This window comes from Mytilus trossulus, chromosome 4 (genome assembly GCF_036588685.1).
Source record: "Mytilus trossulus isolate FHL-02 chromosome 4, PNRI_Mtr1.1.1.hap1, whole genome shotgun sequence".
In the NCBI taxonomy this organism is placed as follows: domain Eukaryota; kingdom Metazoa; phylum Mollusca; class Bivalvia; order Mytilida; family Mytilidae; genus Mytilus; species Mytilus trossulus.
This window is the reverse complement of record NC_086376.1, coordinates 43634932-43641402: the sequence shown is the minus strand read 5'-3', so window position 1 is coordinate 43641402 and position 6471 is coordinate 43634932. Positions and strand designations below refer to the sequence as shown.

The following is a 6471-nucleotide window of genomic DNA, read 5'->3' as shown; positions in this document are numbered from 1 at the left end:
AATATAAAGCTTTAAGAAGTGAGCTAACACCTTGCGCTGTAGCTGCCGCCGGATCACTATCCCTATGTCGAGCTTTCTGCAACTAAAGTCACAGGCTCGACAAAAAACACAACACAAACTTATGTTTGTTGACTAGCTCAAGTACAGCATATTGTGAGCTGCCATTTTATAAGACAAATTATCAATATAAACATACATTATACAATAAGAATTCAATAACTTGTACCAGTACTAGAGAAATAATCTCAAGTCAACCTTTTGCATTTGAATAACTATATGTATACCCTCTAATACGCTCATATCTATTATAAGGCATAAATGAATACAATATATATATATAGTGTTGCCGATAGCCCAGCAAGCATAGTGGACAACGGAATTTATTAAATAATTACCGGTAAGCACAACACTTTTAATTGGTAGAGAAAACTAGTGTATCTTTTTGGTTGGGGTTCAAAAGTTGAAAAAAGGTTGAAAATAAAAATCCTGTTTTTGTCAAGTAAACAAATACCAATTTCTAGTATGCAGCTATATACATTGGAAAACTTTGAATTCATTCTAAAATTATTAATCCTTTCACTGTTGGTACACTTTTTTTCTTTTGCTTTTTCAAGATTTTCTAATCTAAAGCTTACTAAGGAACGTTAATAAAAATAATGAATTTATCATGTCAAATCTGCAATTTGAATTTAAACTGAAAATTGTCAAACTTTTCTTCATTTATTAAAAACTATTTTTTTGAAGTAGATATGAGGTTTATAATTTAAAATTGTTAAAAGAAATATTAAGAGTTTCAATTTTCACTTAAAACTACTACATAACAAAATAATTTCTAGTAAAATCTATTTGGTGCCATGAGTAATTATTTTATTTCAAGGATTTTTTGAGACCACAAATATTAATTAACAAACTGATATGATTGCAAAGTCTGTTCTTATGAATTCATTAACTTAAGAACCGATGATTCTATCCCATCCTCTGACAATTTAATCTAAACAAAAAGTAATTTATTGTATTTTACATTTAAATAAATTTATTAAAAATAATAAACCCAAAGTTTGCTTACAAGCTATTTATTCACCTAGTTAATTCAAATATGTAATTATACATGTACCTTTATGTGTTACTTTGATAGATGAGCAGTCAAATATTAGACATTTACTAGACATTTAGGTTTCTTGAATATTTCCAAGTAATAGAAAGACATACTGAACTTTTTTGTCATAAAATATAAACACAAGGGGAGTTTTGTAATTAAAAAAACTGGATTATCATCTCTACATATTGTGTGTTTTGAGTTAAATTTGTGTTACAACATATGGTAACGATTTCAGTAAAAGAAACATCATTATTGGCTGTATATTTATCTTATTTAGAACAATTCCATTGGTGGTTTCTTCAAATTGGCACAAATAATCTTTAAACATATTCAAGCTTAATGTAATTTTCAAAAAGAGAGGTCCATGAATTCATTTTCATGTTAAGTCAGTTAAAAAATGGGTCTTTTCCTGATATGTATCATATGCCCTTCACAGCAAACTTATATCGTTCTCCCTATAGACCTTGAGGAACCTTAGCTTCCAAAAAGTTACAGTAAGTTTAGTAATCATTTAAAGGTGCATAAACTAAAATTAATAAAGTATTTTACCCTTATAACAATACTTGATCGTGTGTTGTAGTAATTTATTAGAAGGATCTACTAAATGGTGAAGTGATAATTTGCACGTCACAATGTCAATAAGGGGAGTAATTATAAATAAAAAATGAGAGTTGGTATGCAAGTAAACTTTAAAAAGAATGTTAAATAAAATTTGTTTAATAATGTTTAATCAAATTTTGCAGAGGTACATGCTTCCAATTGGCTTCCCTCAGAGTTACGTACTTCTAATTGGGACCTCTCTGCCAGGGGTACTGCTTCTAATTAGCTTTAGCAGACAGAGGTATATATGTACTGCTTCAAATCAGCTTCACAACAAGACAGAGGGTGTGCTCCCAATTAGCTTCACTAAGAGGTACGTACTTCCAATTGGCTTCCCTCAGACAACCATACTGCTTCCAGTGATGTAATGGTATGGATTTGCAAGTCGATACTACTTCTATTGTTGAAATGGTACATAATTGCAATTAATTGTCGTCCAAATTTGCAAAAACATATTTTATTTAACATTCTTAATCCAGTTTACTGTCATACCTTCACTCACTCTCTATTTTTAATTTCTTCTTATGGTGACAAATTGTGAAGAACACATCATCACTTGGGAATTTTCTGCTCTTCTGTAGTTTTAATCCTGATCAGGGTAACCAAAACTTGTCTAACTTACTAAATTACTGCAGCAATCCCTCATGTGTTGCTGAAACCTTAAATTCTGTTTTAATGTAACTGAACTTTACATATATATATCCGAGGCATGAACTTTAGGGATTAAATATTGGAGATTTGAACTGGAGATATTGATGGACAAATAGATCCATATATTGGATAATTACGAATTAAAGAAAGAAACATCTTATTTTACAGGTCAGTTAAGCAAACTGTTTTTTAGGGGTTTGAAAAAAACATCTTAAAGAGTAAAGAGATAGCATTTTAAAATACCCAAATGAACAAGAAATATGTCTACAATGATGTTATTTTTTTACCTAAAGTAAATTTATGCAATTAATTTTAACAGAAAATGGAAACTACAAATTTACTTATTGAGGTTAGGTTAGAACCAAATGCATAAAAATGTTCCTCAAAAGATCAAGTTAAAATCAGGAAACCTCTCATTCATTTTCCAATTAATAATAACTTTCCAAATTTATACTTTTTTGTAAATTTATTATTCAAAATAAACCTAGCATGCTGTTAATAAGATAAAATATATGGAAATTTTCATTCCTACTACTTTTGCAGTCAGGATTCTACTATGTCAAAATTATCTCCCCTTATTTTTCAATCATAAAAATGAAAGCCAATTTATTGACATTTAATGAAAAAATCAAATCAGACAACCTTTGCATTAGTTGATTATTGTATACCCCAAACCCCTTATATTCAATTTTTTGGATCAAAGAAACAATTGTTTATCATTTAAGGACTTTCTTTTCAGTTATCCAATTTGCAGAGGACATGGGGCATTGACCAGCATATTAACTGTTCTGCTATGTTTAAAACAAGGTGTTTGATGAATCAAGTTTGATTTAGGCCTATTTAAAGACTTGAGGCGAAATATTTCCTGTAAAATTCCTACACTGGCTTAAGTTCTTTTTAATAAGGGGAGATAATCACAAATTCTGATAACCAAGTTGATTTTATCCCATTTCCCCATATATTAATAGGGGGCTTGTTATTTTATGTACATGTATTAAATAAAATAGGGGATGCTTCTAAACAATTGTAATTTTGTCCACCAAATTAAAAGCAATTTCGCCTTAAATAATTCTTTCTGGATGGAAAAGTTACAATAGCATACCACACAGTTAGAAAATGGTCCAAAGCGATGCATGACTAAAAATAAATTCAGGTCAATTTAGGCTGTAACACATATTTACATATAAAAGTGCCTATAGAAGAATTAGGAAGGAGAAATTTGTTTCTTTTTGGTTATTTCTATGCTTAATTGTCATATATTTGAACCACTAGAGAAGAAGAAAAAAGTTTCATATGAATTCAATAATATACAAAATTTTACATTACATTTAGTACACAAATTATTGTTTTACAGAAACTTTTATTTTACAGTCCTTGAAAGTAAGATGTTTCATCAATATTCTACTTTTTTTTGGACTTGGCATAACTCAATGAATGAAAAATTAAATAATTGCTTTGTAAAACAGTTCATTTATAATTACTCTGGTAGTGCTAAAATTACAATAGTTTTACAGTTTAATCCATCAAAAAACATGTATATGATACAAGAAGAAGTATGCAAGATTTATATGAACTGTTCATATTGGAAACTGTTTGGTAGAGTTAGAAAGACACAAAAGGAAATATGGTCACTTTTGGTCTTCTTCAGACTTGCAGTAAAATACATGTAAAAGTAAGGCATCTGTTTGGTATTGCATGATACTCAGGCAGGATATACAGATTGGCAGTCATGTCCTGTCAGAATGGGGATTTTAAATCTTATGTCTTCTGAAGAGAGAGCGCCCAGCTGTCAACATGTTAAGAATCTTCACAACATCTCTAATTTAGAAGTATGGAGAAATAATCACACATTTATATCCTTCAGCCACAGTAATTAATATCTGAAAAAGAATAACACTTTTCAATTTTCTGTCATATTTTCAGAAATTGTAATAGGCAACAAATAGCAATTAAAATGGGAATAACTTTATTTCTTTATTGAAATGTTTGAAAAGCACTTTACGCCAATATGGGCCAATGGCTTAAAACTTTTTACAGTTAAAGCAGAGAAACTTTTCCAAAATAATAATTTTTCCTTTCCTAAAACTTGACATGTCAATCCAGAAAACATTAAATTGTAAAAACATTATAAAAATCATGAAAATTTACATGATCTTAAATAGAAAATTTTATAAATCTATAAAATAGTTCTTTCTTACTTTTAAAAGTCAATTCATATAGCCATTTCCAACATCAATCTGCACAGACAAGCTGTAATGCTAACCTGAAAAATAAAATGCTTAGTCATTGAAAATAGTAAAAAAAGAATCACTATTGGTATGTATACTTAAGTACATTCTATAGAAATATATGATATATAACATCTCAAGGTGAAAAAAGATGCAGAGAACACATCAATGTGACAATAATTGCTTCAATCCACTTCATTTGAACTTTGGTGGATTATAAGTTGTCTCATCAGCAATCATACCTTATTTTATAACTATTCATGGGAAAACAATCTCTGTAAATGAGTCTCGGTCAGAGGAGTTGTGTTTAGAAATTTTCTAATGATCACCATATTTAAAATTGTGAAAGATTTCCCATAACTTCTTTCAAAATGGTCAAATTAAAATGGTGGTACATTATGGTCAACTACACATGATGGAAAACAATTTGACCAAGTATGGTGGCTTTCCGTCTAATCGCAAACCCTCGACATCCTTAGACTTCAATGAAAACCACAAGTCTAGTTTTTGTCTTAAACGTCACAGTCTTAACAAAATTTAAGGGCATTTACGTGATCTGTAATTAATGAATAACAGCTAGGCTATTATTTGAACTAGGGGAACTATTTTTAATTATGACATTTGCATTATTTCTTATGCTTGAAATTTAAAATAAATTCCATGGTTATTTGGTATTATGATTTGTGAGCGGTCCTTAAGTTCATAAACCTATGCAATGGTTCTTTCTTACCTCAAAAGTCCACTCCAATAATAATTCTAAAACTCTATTCATACTAAAATGCAGTAATCATTGCTAGCCTGAAAAGTAAAATGTTTAGTAAATCAAAAGTTCTTGCAAAATATATAAAATCAATGTTGGAATATGGTTTGTAATATGATTGTGGATTTCCTTATTTTCTTCAGCACTAATTGGTATTTTTGTTGGTACTTTATTTCATGGTTTAGCCAAAATCTGCATACATTAGTCGTTGCAATGACATGTTTAATCAGTTCAAATTTTTAGAACCTTCAGCCAACAAAAATAAAAGAATTGAACTCTTACACCATTAGGCCTAGCGATGTTTTTTTCCCCTGTAAACTTATTTTTTGTTGATAAAATTTGTTTAAATAGAGGAAATTTTATTTTATACAGATTTGTATATTAAGACGTCTTAACACACTGATAAAATATCTATTTTTGTGTGTTGCACTTTAATTAATTGTGAATGTGCAAAATTACAAAACTGGGTGTTGCCTTATAGATCATACATATATACGTACTTGTATTTAAGATATATTATACCACAAGTCTTACTCCCCTTCATGAAAACATTGGCACTGTTTTATAACCTAAAATGGAATTAAATTGACACAAATTATATATTTTACAAATTTGTTAAATTGCCAGCCTTTAATTTTTATTAATTTATTCTGAATTCTGATTGCGTAATAGTGAGTTATCTCCCACTGAAAGAAACATTCTTGCTGTTTATTGTACTAGTCTCCCTTGAGATCAAAATTCTATCAGAATTTACCATTCATTGTATAAAATTTTATTTGTGTACTGGAAAAACATTTATTAAACTGATCAATATCATTTTTTTGTGTGTTGTAAATGTGCAAAATAACAAAAAATGTGTGTTGCCTTATAGATAATCCTTATAAACTTTATCGCATTTTTCCTGAAAATGTACAGAATTAATCGGCTTGAATACTTGCATTATTTCTTTCATGACAAAGCCTCAGACTTGGTTGAAGATCAACGTAATAATTAATCTTCATTCCAGCTGCTATCCTTGCTGCTTGCTGCTTACATGGCAAAGCCTTGGACTTGGTTGAAGATCTAAGTAAACTTGCTGCTCATCTGCCATCTGGACTGAAACTTGGGAATGGCCGGCTTCTGGAACAAAAACT

General features: G+C 29.6%; 1 long non-coding RNA gene across 1 annotated transcript; it reads right to left on the bottom strand.

The window, feature by feature from the left end:
• Positions 1-408: 408 nt before the first annotated feature.
• On the bottom strand, positions 409-5907 carry LOC134715337 (uncharacterized). Its single transcript, XR_010106664.1, has 4 exons — positions 5839-5907; positions 5309-5376; positions 4549-4613; positions 409-4230 (listed from the first exon to the last, which is right to left on the bottom strand). It is a non-coding gene; the product is annotated as an uncharacterized LOC134715337 (long non-coding RNA).
• Between the last annotated feature and the right edge of the window lie 564 nt (positions 5908-6471).